Source organism: Ambystoma mexicanum, chromosome 7q, assembly GCF_040938575.1.
Source record: "Ambystoma mexicanum isolate Mex_15411 chromosome 7q, UKY_AmexF1_1, whole genome shotgun sequence".
Lineage (NCBI taxonomy): Eukaryota > Metazoa > Chordata > Amphibia > Caudata > Ambystomatidae > Ambystoma > Ambystoma mexicanum.
The window spans coordinates 54,603,300-54,617,812 of NC_090941.1; positions in this window are offsets into that span (position 1 = coordinate 54,603,300).

Below are 14,513 nucleotides of genomic sequence, written 5' to 3' on the forward strand. Positions count from 1 at the left end.
CAGCCCCCTGTGTGCATGTCCACGCGCATGCATGGGCGGTAGAGCACTGCATCACTTGGCTTTTGACAGTGGTTGATGTATCCAAAAAGAACAAGTGGAATTATGTTCCCTGCAGGCCTGGCCCAGCTCCCCACAAACCACACAGCCACGCCACCTCCCATGCACAATACAAACCCACAAACAAACACACCTGCTGTTTAAGGGAACGTGCACTCAGTACGCTCAACTGAGTGCACGTTTCAACTTCTTCCTGCACTTTTATTTTAAAAATAAGCCATTCCAGAATGGTTTCTTTTTAAAATGAAAGTATAGAAATGTAAAGTTTAATTTATAAAAGTAGAGGAACACTAATCCCGACCGTTCCTGTCCACTTCGACTACTGTTTTTCGATCAGATGGAGTCTGCTGCCTAAGGAGACGACATGATTCTATGTTACAGAAATACTACTTTTCCAGCCCTGGGCCTCAAGTTAAGAAACACACGTATTTTGACAGCTGTGTTGTTGGCTAACCTGGACTGAAAACATTTATGTAAGCATCTCATTGGAATCCTTAGTATGGAAAGGCCCAGGCTTGGAAATGGTCAGGCTGCTCCCTGCGCCATTGGACATTGGGGGAGAACATCCAAGTCCGCCATTGGTGTTGTCGGGTTGAGGAAAGAAACATACATGGAGCCCATCTTCGCTAACTTTGATCCGCATCATTCTCTATATTTGTTGTGTTTTTATTCTCATAATTTTAATGAAAAAATACACATATCTTGTAAAAAGGTAATAGAGATTTCAGAGACAACGGAAATAAACCTAATCAAGACAACATACAAAGAAACGAGAAAGAAAAGGCTATTTATGTACACATTTCTCTCTTCTATCTCTTTAGCTCATTCCCTGAATTAATGTCGAGGCTACAGCGGGTTCATCTTTCTTAATTATTGATAGATGTGCTCCGTGTTTTGTGTCTCACACAAGTCGGTCACTGAGGTGAATCCTTACAGGATATCCTGCACAACAAAACAAGGAGCCCATCTATCAAGCATTGATAACGATGAACCTCGCTGTATGCTCGAAATTAATTCAGGGAATTGGCTAAAGAGCTAGAAGAGAGAAATATAACACAAACATCAAAACGACCAGGGATTTTCAGACAAATATTACCCACAGCACAATGGCCGAGCGCGTATTGCCTTGATAAAGACCTTATGTCGAAACATGTGTTGGCTGTGATCAGAACAATATTGGTATACAATAAACCCTTCTCTTTGATAAATAATTATTATATTGACTTTATTGTTGATTACATTTGCATTTTATATGCACATGAGTCAAGCGCGACTTACTAGTACAACTATCTAACTGTATGCAATATTTGAGGCTAAGCGGACAACCTCGACATACTAGTTACACTGCAGGCCACAGCACACATTAGAGGGTCTCAGCGCACTTAAAAGCGGTCTTACCCTGACTTATCTGTATTTCTATTAATGTACATAGGTATCGGGTACCATTAAACAATCCATAGTTTGATCTTTTGCATACCTCTTGTGACATCATGGTTCAGTTAATTCCTCAAAATATCTCCAAAATGAGAATTGAGGAAATTACCAAAAATGTGTGACATCATACTCTCCCTTGATGAAAAAGAAAATAATAAAGGCTAATGGCAAAATATTATTCATCTCTTCCAGACCAAACTAAATGCATTAGGCATATCTTTAAAATGATAAATAACTTAATCAACCCCACCATTGTCTCATACTTTCTTTACCACTCAGCAATTTGTCATTAATCCTCTGTAACTCTTGAAGGACACGATAAGGAAGAAATTGAGTTCAATTGTGAATTTTGCTCATTGTGAAAACACCAATGCTTTGGTGTATAGTTGTCTGGACTTACTGTTCAATAGAAATGTATTATCCAGAAGCCACTGTGATATACCCCCTACACACCCTCAGGCTTGACTCTGAAATTATATTTTGTAATTATTTAAGAGTCGTTTTCACCGCACTTTCTAGAAACTATAATTCGCCTCTTAGAGCTTTGGGGTCACTTGGGGACGTGGACAGGGAAGGTAGTAAAGGTCTTAAGAGAGCCCGGCGATGGCTATGGGTGAGTCAGTTGGAATGCTTAATACACAGAGAACGAAGTGTCAGGTGGTTTGGGGCAAGGAGTTGTTCTACCACACTGCAAGGCGGCGGAACATCCCTCCCTGGCGACATCATCATATGAGACGACCCTTGGCTTTTAAGGAAGTAGGTGAAGGTACTGCTTCCCTGTGATGTTTGCTGCCTTATCTTTCTGATTTGTCTTCTTATCCAGGGCTTGCCTGTCCTTTTGGGTATTAAGAGCTTTAGAAATGAGTTTGGATTTGAAATGGGTTACATCAACCAAATGTATTACGACTGGGACTTAAGTTATCTGCCTACCTTGACTTTTATAAAGCCTTCTTTCTTTATAGTAGACATTCCATACATCGTGTTTCCACTGTATATCATTTGTCGAATGTGTCTGCATCTATTACATGGTAATAATTAGTCTTCAACACCAAAATAATTCAAAATGAACATATATGTTAAGGTTGATATTTATGTATCCCATTATATTATTTAACCTTTTTGGGGTAATGTTGATTTTGCATTATATCACTAACTTATATCACTAACATTGGAGGATATTTAGGCCCAGAATTGGTGTAGCATCCAACTTCGTACTCACATGTACATATGTAATGTTAGGTATTTGTATAGCACCTGCTGATATTGGTATGGCCACGAAGCGCTTTGAGGATGAACGGCCTTCGGAAGACTGTAGTCTGGGATTGGAAAGTAATGAAAGGATGGGTAAAGCGTGTGTGTGCATTTATAGCCAGAACAAAGGTAGGTAGAACATGGCTGGGTCTCTAAAAGCAGCCCATATTACAAAGGTGTGAGGACAGATGCTGTGTGAAATTGTCAGAGTCAAGCTATGTGAACAGCTGGACCAAATTCTGTGTGGGACTCAGCTGTATTCTGTGAGTCATAGCGCTTGGGGGTTGAGGGTGATATCTGTTATGGGAAGGTATAGTTAAATAGCATGTATCTTAAATGTGTGCAGCTATGGGAACAACTGGATAACATTTTTCGTGTGACTCGGCTGTATTCAGTGGGAGGCAGTGCACGAGGATGTGGTGAAGGACTGAAGCATATTAGTCTTAGTCATGCGGTGCATATCGAATAGGTGTGGAAAGGATTGCTATGTTCTGCTTAACTGGCTCCTCTTGTTCGCCCGATTTCCTGGTGAGGGAGGGAGGGTGGGTGGCAGTTAGTGCTTTAGTTGGGCGTGAGATCCAGAAGTGCAAGGGCTCCAAGGGGAAGAGCCAGACTTTGAGTGCTTTCCTGATGGCGAGGTGTTCCTGTATGCAGTGGAGGGTTAACGGGAGGGTGTTCCAGATGGTGGGTGCTAGGACTGAGAAGGAGGAACCCCTATACAGTTAATTTTGTCAATGGAATAACGAGAAGAAGTGCTGAGCCTTATCTGATGTTTCTGTTAGGCCTGTAGCGTGTACATTTATGTTGCTGGTATTCCAGTACTTTGTTGTAAAAGGCTCGATGGGTGATGCACATCTCCTTGAGGTTTAGGGTGATTACATTGAATCTATTTGTTCGTAGGAGAATTGGTCGGATTTCTGTTTTTGAACAGGTTGATTTTGCCACAAATATATGAGGGGTAGACCCCTCGCAGCCCCTTAACCCCCTACAATTATTATTGCCCCAAACCCACCTCCTGCATATTTATGCAGCAAAACCTGTCAGAACAAACGTGACAAATCCTCCTGTGACCAAATAGCCTGTGTAGTATTCTGACAATTTCCTCCTTGAAGGGGGTTCACAGTCCAATCGGAAGCCAGTGAAGGACACAGAGGGTGAGAGATGTGTACTCTGGGGCTTAGGGCTATGAGGAGCCTCACGGCAGTGTTTTGTACTCTGAGTTGTCTTACTGTGATGTGGGGGCCCCTAGGTATAGGGTGTTAGCATAGTGTAGATGTGAAAGGATGATAGCAATGATCATGGAGACTCTGCGTGGGAAGGTCAAGTAACGAAAAACGCAGCAGAGAATGCGCATGTGTAGGTAACAGCATTTTACCACCGGGTTGATGTGATGTGAAAGGGTGAAGTCCACGTCCATAATGCATCCATTATTTTTGACTGTGGTGGAGGCGGTGGGAGGAGGGCCTAGGGAGAGCGGCCAGAGGGTGGGTTGAGGGGAGAGGGCAGTCTTCCCACAGAGCATGATCTCAGTTTTGTCTGGATTGAGTAGGAGGTGGTTGGCCATCATCCAGTGTTCGATTTCTGAGAGGCAGTATTCAAGATCTGAGGAGGTAGATGCAGGTCTATTAGGGATTTTGAAGATGATTTGGGTGTTTGCAGGATTGTAGCACGATAGACTGTGGGATCGAATGTATGTGGGTAGCGGGCTCAGGTAGAGGTTAAAGAGGAGCGAGGAGTGAGAGGCACCCTGCGGCACCCTGTGGGCGACTGGCTGGGGAGTCGAAGAGAACAGAGGCATGTGTGCTTTTTGAGATCTATAGGAGAGGAAGGAAGATCTCCAATTCAGAGCTTAGGGTGTGTAGTCTCTTGCTGATGATGGAGTAGTCAATGGTGTGGAACGCTGTCGCAAGGCCGAGTAGGATTAGGGTGACGCAACCTTCGAGTCTGAGTGCCTTTTAAGATGGTTCTAGATGAAGACTAGCCAGGATTCAATTCCTCGTAAATGTTTGAAACCAGATTGAGCAGAGTCACTGATCTTGTTTGATTCTGAGAAGAGGCATAGTTGTGAATATACCACTTGGTCAGCTAATTTAGCTATATATCAGTTGTTTGAGATGGGTCTGTAGTTGGTCGGGACAAGAGGGTTGAGCAAGGTCTTTTTGAGGAGGGGCTTGGTGTAGGAGGTCTTAAATTCTTCTGGGAAGGTACCGGGAGTGAGTGATGAGTTGACGATGGATCTTACGAGTTCACCTGCACAGGCGGTTGTCAGCATTCCTTTTAGCAGTGAGAAGGAGTAGGCAGGGGGCAGGGATCACCAGGGGAGATATGTGTTTTCTCCATGCCAGAGTTACAACATCTTAGGCAAATGGATGGTGCTTTTGTCCATATTTGTGGCTTGTAAGGGTTGTGTCATGTGTCGGTGAACTGGAATCAGAAAGGAACATATTCTGAGTAGTAATTTAGCAGACATAACCATAGATATTTCAAACTCTTCACGCTCTATTTCAATCCACCACCAACATCTTCTATGAACAGCAGAAACAGCTGGGAGATTGGAATGATGGCTGGTCTCAATAATCTATGTAGAAATGGGTGAAGATGCCTACATTGTTTCAGCCCAAATTTTTGAGAATAGGGGGTTTTAACCTTTTCTTGGAGTACTTTAAATTACATTGTTATGCAGATCTCCAAACAGTGGGCCGCCCTTTTCCCATCTGTGCATGTGGCAGTCCCTAACAATATGCAAGCATGAATCATTATGTAAAAAAAAAGACATCTTTGGCAAATAATTGCAGTGGACCTTCATTTGTTCAACTACAATACATCCCGTTGACTTCTAATGACATTTACTCCAGCCCTATGTCTTCAAAACTCTGGCTAATCTTTTTGAAGAACTTAGGGCCTGATTATGAGTTTTGTGGTATTACCTAAAGTAATACCACCAAGCTAATTTACTGTTACTCCATGTAGTAAATTTTCGGTACCCAGGAAGGTCTGGATGATTCCAAGACATGTGAACCTTATTCCCCATTTCAGAGTTGCACATCGTCCATGGGGTATTTATTGAATGCGGTAGTTCTTTTTTTTTTTTACATGCACACAAAAGCAGGCATTAAGTAAGAGTTTTAGAAAGTAATTTGGTGTGCTTTAAAACATCCAGTTGTTGTAATAACCAGCCGTTTTACCACGACTGCTAAACTAATCCCGCCTGCATTTGAAAGAATCTGAACCTACTATTTTAATCAACCAGGATTTTGGTTGTATTTGTTATTGTTCCATGCCCTTTATTTAACAACTAGATGGAACCAGAATATCATACACATATATATGACTCTCTGTCTCTCTTCCTGTCTGTCTGTATGTCTGTCTCTCCCTTGCTCTCTCTTGCACTCTCTCTCGCTTTCTCTCTATGCTATGATTCTTTCTACATCCCCTGCTCGGTCTCTCTGTATTTTCCCTCTTACTCGTTGGGCCTGATTCACATAAGTGTTTATAATGGTGCAATCCCATTGGAAAACTCTCTGTGAATCAGGCCGTATGGCTCTGTCGATCTCTCGCTGTGGGTGGGAAGCACTTTGTCAGGTGTGCCTTTGCTAGAGACAACCCTGCCGTTGCTGCAGTCGGGCCAACAGAGAAATAACAGTTATTTTGTGGGGTGGCTTGTGCTGTGTTTTTTCAAAATAAGCAATTAAAAAAGGGACATTATGTAACTGTGCTAACATATGGACATTCTTTTGCAAATTCTAAAATATTCATTTAAAATTATTTCAAATGATCAGTTCTATTATATACTGTAGTAATTATAATAACGTTACACTTATCTTAAGGAGGAAATCACATTATCAAAACCTAGAATAAGGTTATCATTCCAATATCGACAGTCTAGCACGGTCCTATTGTGCTCTTTCTAAATACTCATATTATGAAGGTGAATGTGATAAATGGAAACAATTAGGGTCCCTGACTGCGTTGCATGAAAATCAAAGAGTATGTTGGGGACATAAGAATGACAACAGATCATTGTCTTTGACAAATGTGTCTAAAATAAGATTATTTTATGCTTGAATTGCTAAGTGTAAAACGATCAATAGGCTTGGTGCTTATTTCATTTTATGGCACACTCATCCAAACATTGTAATGTTGTTGTTTAATACCTTTATTTGGCATGAGCAATATCGGTAGAGACACAACAGAATATTTACAATCACCAATAAACAAAACAAAAGATTTAAAAAAAACATCATTAAAACAGTTTGCAGTTATCAGAGTAGGATCCACAGGAAGCAAGATAAAAACTAATTGTAAAAACAAATCACATGCTATAAAAATACAGGTTTCAAAATCATCTATTACAAACAAACCATATGCTAGAGGGGTAGTTTATTTTCAGAGCTTCACGGGAATCACTCGAGGGCCTTGATCCTCCTTAGCCAGGCTCTGTGAATGTATTTGGCGACAAAATGAGCCACCGACAGATCAACAGAGTTCTTACATAGATGAATAGCTCCGCTAACAGTCGAAATAGCGTGTAGTCTGAAGAGGGGTTTCAAGTAAGTAATTCTAAGGTCTTTCAATTTATTACAGAATTATAAAACATTCACCATCGTTTCCTCCCCGTTTTCACACGACGGGCATGCAATGTTGGGTGATTCAGCCCAGTTTTTAGTGGTATCCCGCAAGGGCAGAGATCCTAGGTGCAGCCTCATGTACAATGACCTTGCAAAGGCTGGTTTGATGATCTTCAAATAATTTTCAAATCAATGGGATTCTTTGATGGCTGGGTAGGTAGGGCCTGTGGCCAAGGTAAGTGTCAGCACCCTCGCTCTTTGTACCTACCAAAGGCTTTATTCACTATGATTTTTGAATTAAGCTCCAGTAGGCAGAAAGAACCAACTGGGCCAGCCAGATTTTAAATGCGCTAGCCAGAAAATCTTCTGCCAACCCCTCAGGGATAGAGCGTACTCGAGTGTCAGGCGATATGCCTCTAGTGTCATGAACCATCGGACGCGTCCTTTCTGCACTTTCTGGTCCCTGACACATAGGGGCTTGCACTCAGCAGTACTCCCAACATGGCCTTCGAACACGGAACACTGTTTACCAGTTTCCGCGCCGTACGCATTACGTTCTATAAAGCGGACACGCCCCCGTGGCCCTGCGCGTCTCAATGCTACCGCTTGCCGTGGCTAAACGTGTGCTGCCGTAGTTCGCTTGTGCTTGTACTTTGATTCCTGGTTCCCGGTTCCCCTAAATTCCTCCTCCTTCATTCCCCCTGTTTTTGTCCTCTATTACATCCTGGATCTCCGTGCACTCGTCTTCCATGTGCACTCTTCGCTGTTTTCTAGGATTTCCTCAGACTTCCCCGGACATCTGAACTTTCCCAGGAGTCGGAACGCTGAACGCACGCTGGAATCCGAGGACCTACACACAGGGTTATACAAGACCCGAACTGTGCGAAAGAAGACTCCGTCGAAGAACTCCAACAAACAACATAGACAGGTGAGAAGGGGTGAAACCTGTGACATCTAGGTCCCGACTGCCCAAGATCCTAATATGGGGTGCATTTAAAGGCCCTAAACAGAAATCCCTTTCACCTGAAAAACTGCATTTAAACAGTGCCACCGAAAACTGCAGTGCTTTGCTTTCCCTGTCACATGAGTGGCAAGCATTTGAATACTGCATCCACAAACGGCCCTGATTTGCTTTTATTTCACCTGAATGACAAGAAGTTATACACTGCATCAAAAACGGCCTTGCTTTACTTTCATTTCACCTGAATGACAAGAAGTTATACACTGCATCCAAAAACGGCCTGCTTTGCAATGATTTTACATGAGTGCAAAGCGTTCGAACACTGCAACCCAAAAACGGCCCTGCTGTGCTTTACTTCATCTGAATGACAAGAAGTTATACATTGCATCCAAAAAACGGTCTTGATTTACTTTTAATTCACGAGGGGCAATAATTTCAACACTACAACTAGAAACTGATTTTGCTTTCCATTTCACTTGAACAGCAGCCCTTCAAGCACTACAAATGAAAAATGGCATAGCTTTTTCTCCTGTTAAAGTCAAATCAAAGAACCATGTGGAAGGGGGCCTACCCCTCATTGTCAATGGACTAACAGCAAATGCAAACTCACTAAAAAAGGAGAAATTCAAGAATCCCGTGACCTACAAGACAGGATTTCAAACATTAAACGCAATAACAGTTTACACACGTGTGAAAAAGAAAAATGACTTTAAAAAGCCACAGTGAAAAGATAGCACCGCTCGCACAAGAAAAATGTCAGGGAAATATGCTGTGGGGGTTGACTAAAGTAATGTATTTTCACAATTAAAGGCCCCAGTCCCACTGGAAGTCGCACCTACCAGTGAACCATTCCGCAGTCAAATGTGATGTTACTTAGGGTGTCATAATTGCCTGCTCTTCCAGACTTGAAGGCAGGGGCTCAGGGATTTCAATGAAAGCAAGTGTGGCTAAAGTTTGACTAGGGGGTGTGATCTCCTTCCTGCAGCCACTACAAAGAACAAACTGACCACTTCAAAGGGGGTCATGAAAATCTCTGGTCACCGGCTGAGCCAGGGAAAGACAGTTGGCTGTGGGGGAGGTGGCTCCCCTCCCACAGAGGGGGACAGATCCTCCCAATTGACATTAAATAACTGACTTCATTTTTATGCATTTTCGCAGCAATTAGAATGAGAAATAATTCTGTTTTATGCTATGTTTTTATGTCATTTCCAGGCGGTTTGTAAGAGATAAAGTGCATTTTCCTAGAACTTTGGAGACTGAAATAATGGCCAGTTAAGATAGTTTTCTGGCTGATCTAACAATGGGACAAATATTACAATTGGTGGAAAGATGGAAAATGAAATTATGAACATTGTGAAAAGGACAAAAATGTGCCACGGGCCATGCTATATCATACAGAGTTGGCAATTGGCTTACCTACTTCCTTATGACCCACTAAAACCACATATCTAGTTCATATGTCAGGGGCTAGTAGAATTATCAAGTTAGGAGACATAACTGTTTTTTGTCAAAAAGTGGCAAGTAGGACAAAGGATCATAATAAATGCAAACAGACAGATGTTGCTATCTTCCCTTGAACCAATCATGCCAGGGGGCGGAGAGAGGAATGGTAAACTGTCCTTTCCTAGCGGTAGGGGTTATTACAGAGTACTCACCCTAGATTGTAAAGTGAGTGATGTCATTTGTGCTATATAAAGGGGACTGTACTAGGTCAGGACACACAAAAAATCTGGGGAGACAGGAGAAGGCAGCTGAACCAAAGCAAGGGAGAGTGCATTGAACAGGCCCCTTGCCTAGCTGTCCAGAGTGTTCTGAGATCCAGCTGGCTTTCCAGAATCCCAAACCAAGGCAGAGTGCAGTGACCAGACCCCTTGCCTAGCTGTCCCGAGTGTCCTGAGATCCATCTGGCTTCTCAGAATCCCAATATAAACAGAGAGGATCTCCAAATGCCTCGGGAACACAATGGAGTAACAAGCTAACATATAACACAAGACGTTCCCGTATGGCTAAAGTTAGAAAATGGTTTAAGGAGCTATTGGTGCTATTCAACTGGTAGCTAAAACAGAATAAATCATTCAATTTAACATGTACACTGTACCACCAGTCATGCTAAACTTCAGTTGTGCCTATTGTTAATAGCACATATCACAAAACACTCAAAGGTATATTGAATAAAATATATATATTTTTAATTTATGAAGGTGAACATGAATATAGCCACTTGTTGTCTTCATTAATGTGAAAAATGTACACAAATAGATGAACATATATAGACAAATCTTCAATTGTATGAAAAATACCTTCAGTTTTTATGGGAAAGGGAAAATAAGGAGCAGGGTAAGTGAACAAGAAGAAGAAAAAGACAGAAACAATACATTTAACAAAAGATACGCCTTCCGCTATCCAAAGACTGGTAAACGTGAGTAGCCGCGTCCTGTGGTCAAAGGTACATGTGCACCGATGCCTAGGGCGTGGCGAAGTTGGCGTTTTGGTGGTGTGTAGACAGATAAAGACCACCTTCTTCAGGAAATTCAATCTTAAATTCAGCCCCTACAAATACAATCAAATGTCATCCCATCATGTTATATTATCTCAAAAACATTTTTAAGTTCAATGTGAAGTATTGGCACGAAAGGTGATTTTAAGGGCACTAACGAATGGTAAAAAAACACCAGGCAACCACTCCTTTAGGTAGGTAGGCGAACCCCAGCCAGCCCCCTCCTAATACCTATAGCCAAAAGTAAAGTGAAAGTAGAGCCACCTAGTTAAGTGAAGCCCATATACACCGTGCCAAAATAATGAAGAATAGCAGAGGCAAAGACTAATAAATAAAAAAGTAAAAAAATAAATAGGAATGAATGTGAAAATAAATGTGACTATAAATATAGACACACATATTTAGTGATTAAGGGAAATGGCTCCCATCACCACTTGCAGGGATACTAAATCCATACGTACAATAATACTGTAAATGCCTCCTAGCGAGGCATTCAGAAATCGTGGAACAGATCACCAAATATGGTTCATTCAAGTTTGCGAGAGCCGCCTCTGAAGTGTGCAAACACATCTGTAACAAAATGTATAACATGGAAGCGTTACAAACAATCACTGTTCATCAATTTGGAGTGGCAAATGATGTGTATTCACTAAGGTGAACCAACCTGCCGCCAGCAGTGGAGTCATATGGAAGAGAGCGCCGTGAAAGTCCAGCGCTGCTTAAGCAGAGTGCAATATGTCTCAAAGCCCAATGTAGTCACCTACGAGCACGATATTCGCAATTGCTAGAAGACCAAAGAAATTAATTGTTTTGAGCGGCTGGTGGTAGGCGCAGTTAGCAATACGGAAGCAAACACATCAGCGCTTACCGTCAGTAACATCCTACACCTCGATGGAGAAATTCATACCGATCTGGGTGCATGTCCTTAACGGTGCCGTAGCACCAAGTCGAATAAATGGACTTCCGGGGGCGTGGCTATTGCTCCATTGTGATGCATAGAAAGAGGACTCGGTCATTGTACCCCCGGGCGGCTCAGAACACACTCAGCCTCCATGGATTACACTTACATTCAACAAGGACTCCTGTCAATGGTCCCAATGTGGCTCCAAAACAAAACGAGACACCGTAGGTTACATCCTACTTGAAGTCCTGAATGAAGTCAGGAAAATAAAAACATGCTTTTTGTGTATTCGGTGTAGAAGAATAAAAAAAAGTATTAAAACAATAAAACTATGAAAAAAGGATGAGACAAAGAGCGAAACTACATGGAACATCCTTCCCAGAATGCCAAAACAAATCAGAGTGCAGTGACCAGACCCCTTGCCTAGCTGTCTGGAGTGTCCTGAGATCCAGCTGGCTTTCCAGAATCCCAAACCAAGGCTTACTTTGTAAGTAAACAAATACCCCAGCCCTAAATTGCATAAGTCCTTCCTTTTTGTAGCATTAAACCCCATTGAAAACCCCAAATTGCCAGTGTAATTCACACACCTCGCAGAGAAGAATCTGTGTTTAGGATGTGTCTGTTAGCATATTCCCTTTGGTAAATCTCTCAGTGTCTGTGTAAATCCTTAGCATATTTTTAAGTAAATCAATGAATTCCCCTATTTGAAATTCACGGTTCAAAAGTGTTAAAACTCGAAATTAACCCTCTTGTCCCCGGTGTCTCTCTTTAATTATTATAGTCATTAAAGTATTGCCTCGAAAGAATTAGTCTCCTTGTAACTGAAAACCGAATGTGTCTGTGTTTTGTGTGCATTACGCCACAAATTCCTATTTGCATCTGTCCTATTAAAACCCAAAATCATAGTCCCATTTGAGAGCAATCCATTTTGCCTACAAGTATATCTGTTATGTGCCTCTTTGTAATTGAAAACCGATTTTCCTATTATAAGCAAAACCCCTTCCCTGAGCTTCCTGTCATTGTAAATCCAGTATAAAAAGAATTTCCATTTGCCATTGTATTTTTCCTGTTTGCATTTGTTTTCTCCCAAAAACTATTTTCCCATTTCATTTCTACTTTGCCCTGGTGTGCTGATTAGTGTTATCTAAGCTTCCCTATCCCCTCAAGTGTGAGCTACATGAATTTCCTTTCATCCTGTTCCCTAGCAATTTTGAGTAATTGTCACACATTTTGGTACCTGGCGACTGTTGAACCGTTGGAAACGGCGTCCTCCATTACAGTTGCCATCACGTTCTGTACAACGCAGAGTGCTGGTCTAGTCTTTTGTTGCAGCACGTCCGACGCCGGTAGTTTTATTTCTGCACTTCCGGCTTTCGGGAGCGTTGCAATGTCCTGTGTTCCAGTTCGTCTGCGTTAGCCTGCGTTTCACTTACTTCCCAGTGCTCCTAGTTTTTCACTCCTTTGCTTCCTTTTTCAGTCCTGCTCGACCGTTTCCTTCTAAGCCTTTTCCTCTGCCCCTATCCCTGCTCGTACCATTCCTTCTCTTCTTCTACCTCCCTTTTCTGCCCGTCTCCTGTTGTTTTCTTCTGCTCGCTCTTCATGTGGAATCCCGTGTACCGAATTTGCCCCTTTTGGATTGCTCGCTCTCGACCTGTGCCCTGTTTTGGCTCACAAGTTGCTGACCCTCGCCTGTAAGCGGACTGCCTTTCTTCATCCCTGTGCTGCCTCGAATCTGTCCTCGTTGAGACTTACACCTTATGGAACTGCTTCAAGAACTCCTGGATCACGTTTTTCAACTCAGCTTCTGGTGAACTTTATTGGGGTTTTTTGTGCCGCCGGCTTTTTCCCCATATTCAGGTGGCCGCGGAGGATAGCCACAGGTTACCTCTTAGGTGACACTGTGGCGTCCTTCCATGGTCGCACCTATCTACATAAAAAAAGGAGAAGTCCAGACCCAAGGGAAGACAAAAGCCCGCACTTCGGTGGAAAGACAGAGGTGAGGTGGAAGGGGAGGTGGGAGAAACGGAATCCTCAGTGGAGGAAGATGATATTACTGACCATTCTGACAGTAATAAGCAAAATCCCATTCTGCCATTTTCCTCCAAATACGGATTTACACTTTCTTTGCTGGCTTCCCATCTTGGAGTGGTGGGCTGTACCCCACATCCAATTTTCTCTCTCTATTCTTACTCCTTGCCACTGCCTTCCATTCAAAGGAATCAAGTTAGCTGATGTTTGGGGGTGCGTGTTTCAGGGGGGAATGCTAAACCGTTGGTGTTATCTCTTTATAAAATATTTCTTTTTCTTTGTTGCAATTACAGATTGTGTGAATTGTAATAGGAGATCTTAATCAAATGTAGAGGCCTAGTCAAAGAAAAAGAACTTGTGGTTTATTAAAAATAAAAAGTGCTTCATTGTATGCCACATTCACTGTAGAAGAAAGAGTCCCTGGCTGGAGTGTGCCCTGTAATAAAACCGTGACAAAGTAGAGGCTCGTGCCGTGGTTGAGGTTAGTTTTCACCTGTGACAGTGAAACACAGCATGCTAACCCATTGAAGGTAGTGTTACTTTTAGTGGCTAGAAAGCTGGGTTGCATTTTAAAGGCGCCATCCAAAAATGTGTACCCTAGGTATCAGTGTTGTGTCTCAAAATAAAATATTGGTATATGAACTAGGCAGGAGCAGGGTGGATATTTTGCCCTTGCATAGATAACCCACCAGCAGTAGAACACTCTTCATAGTGAGCACTGTGGAAATTAACATTGCTAGGCAGCACCTTCTGTCCAAATTATTCATTAGAGGGGAATGGGCAAAACAAAAACACGAAACCTGACTATCTAGTATG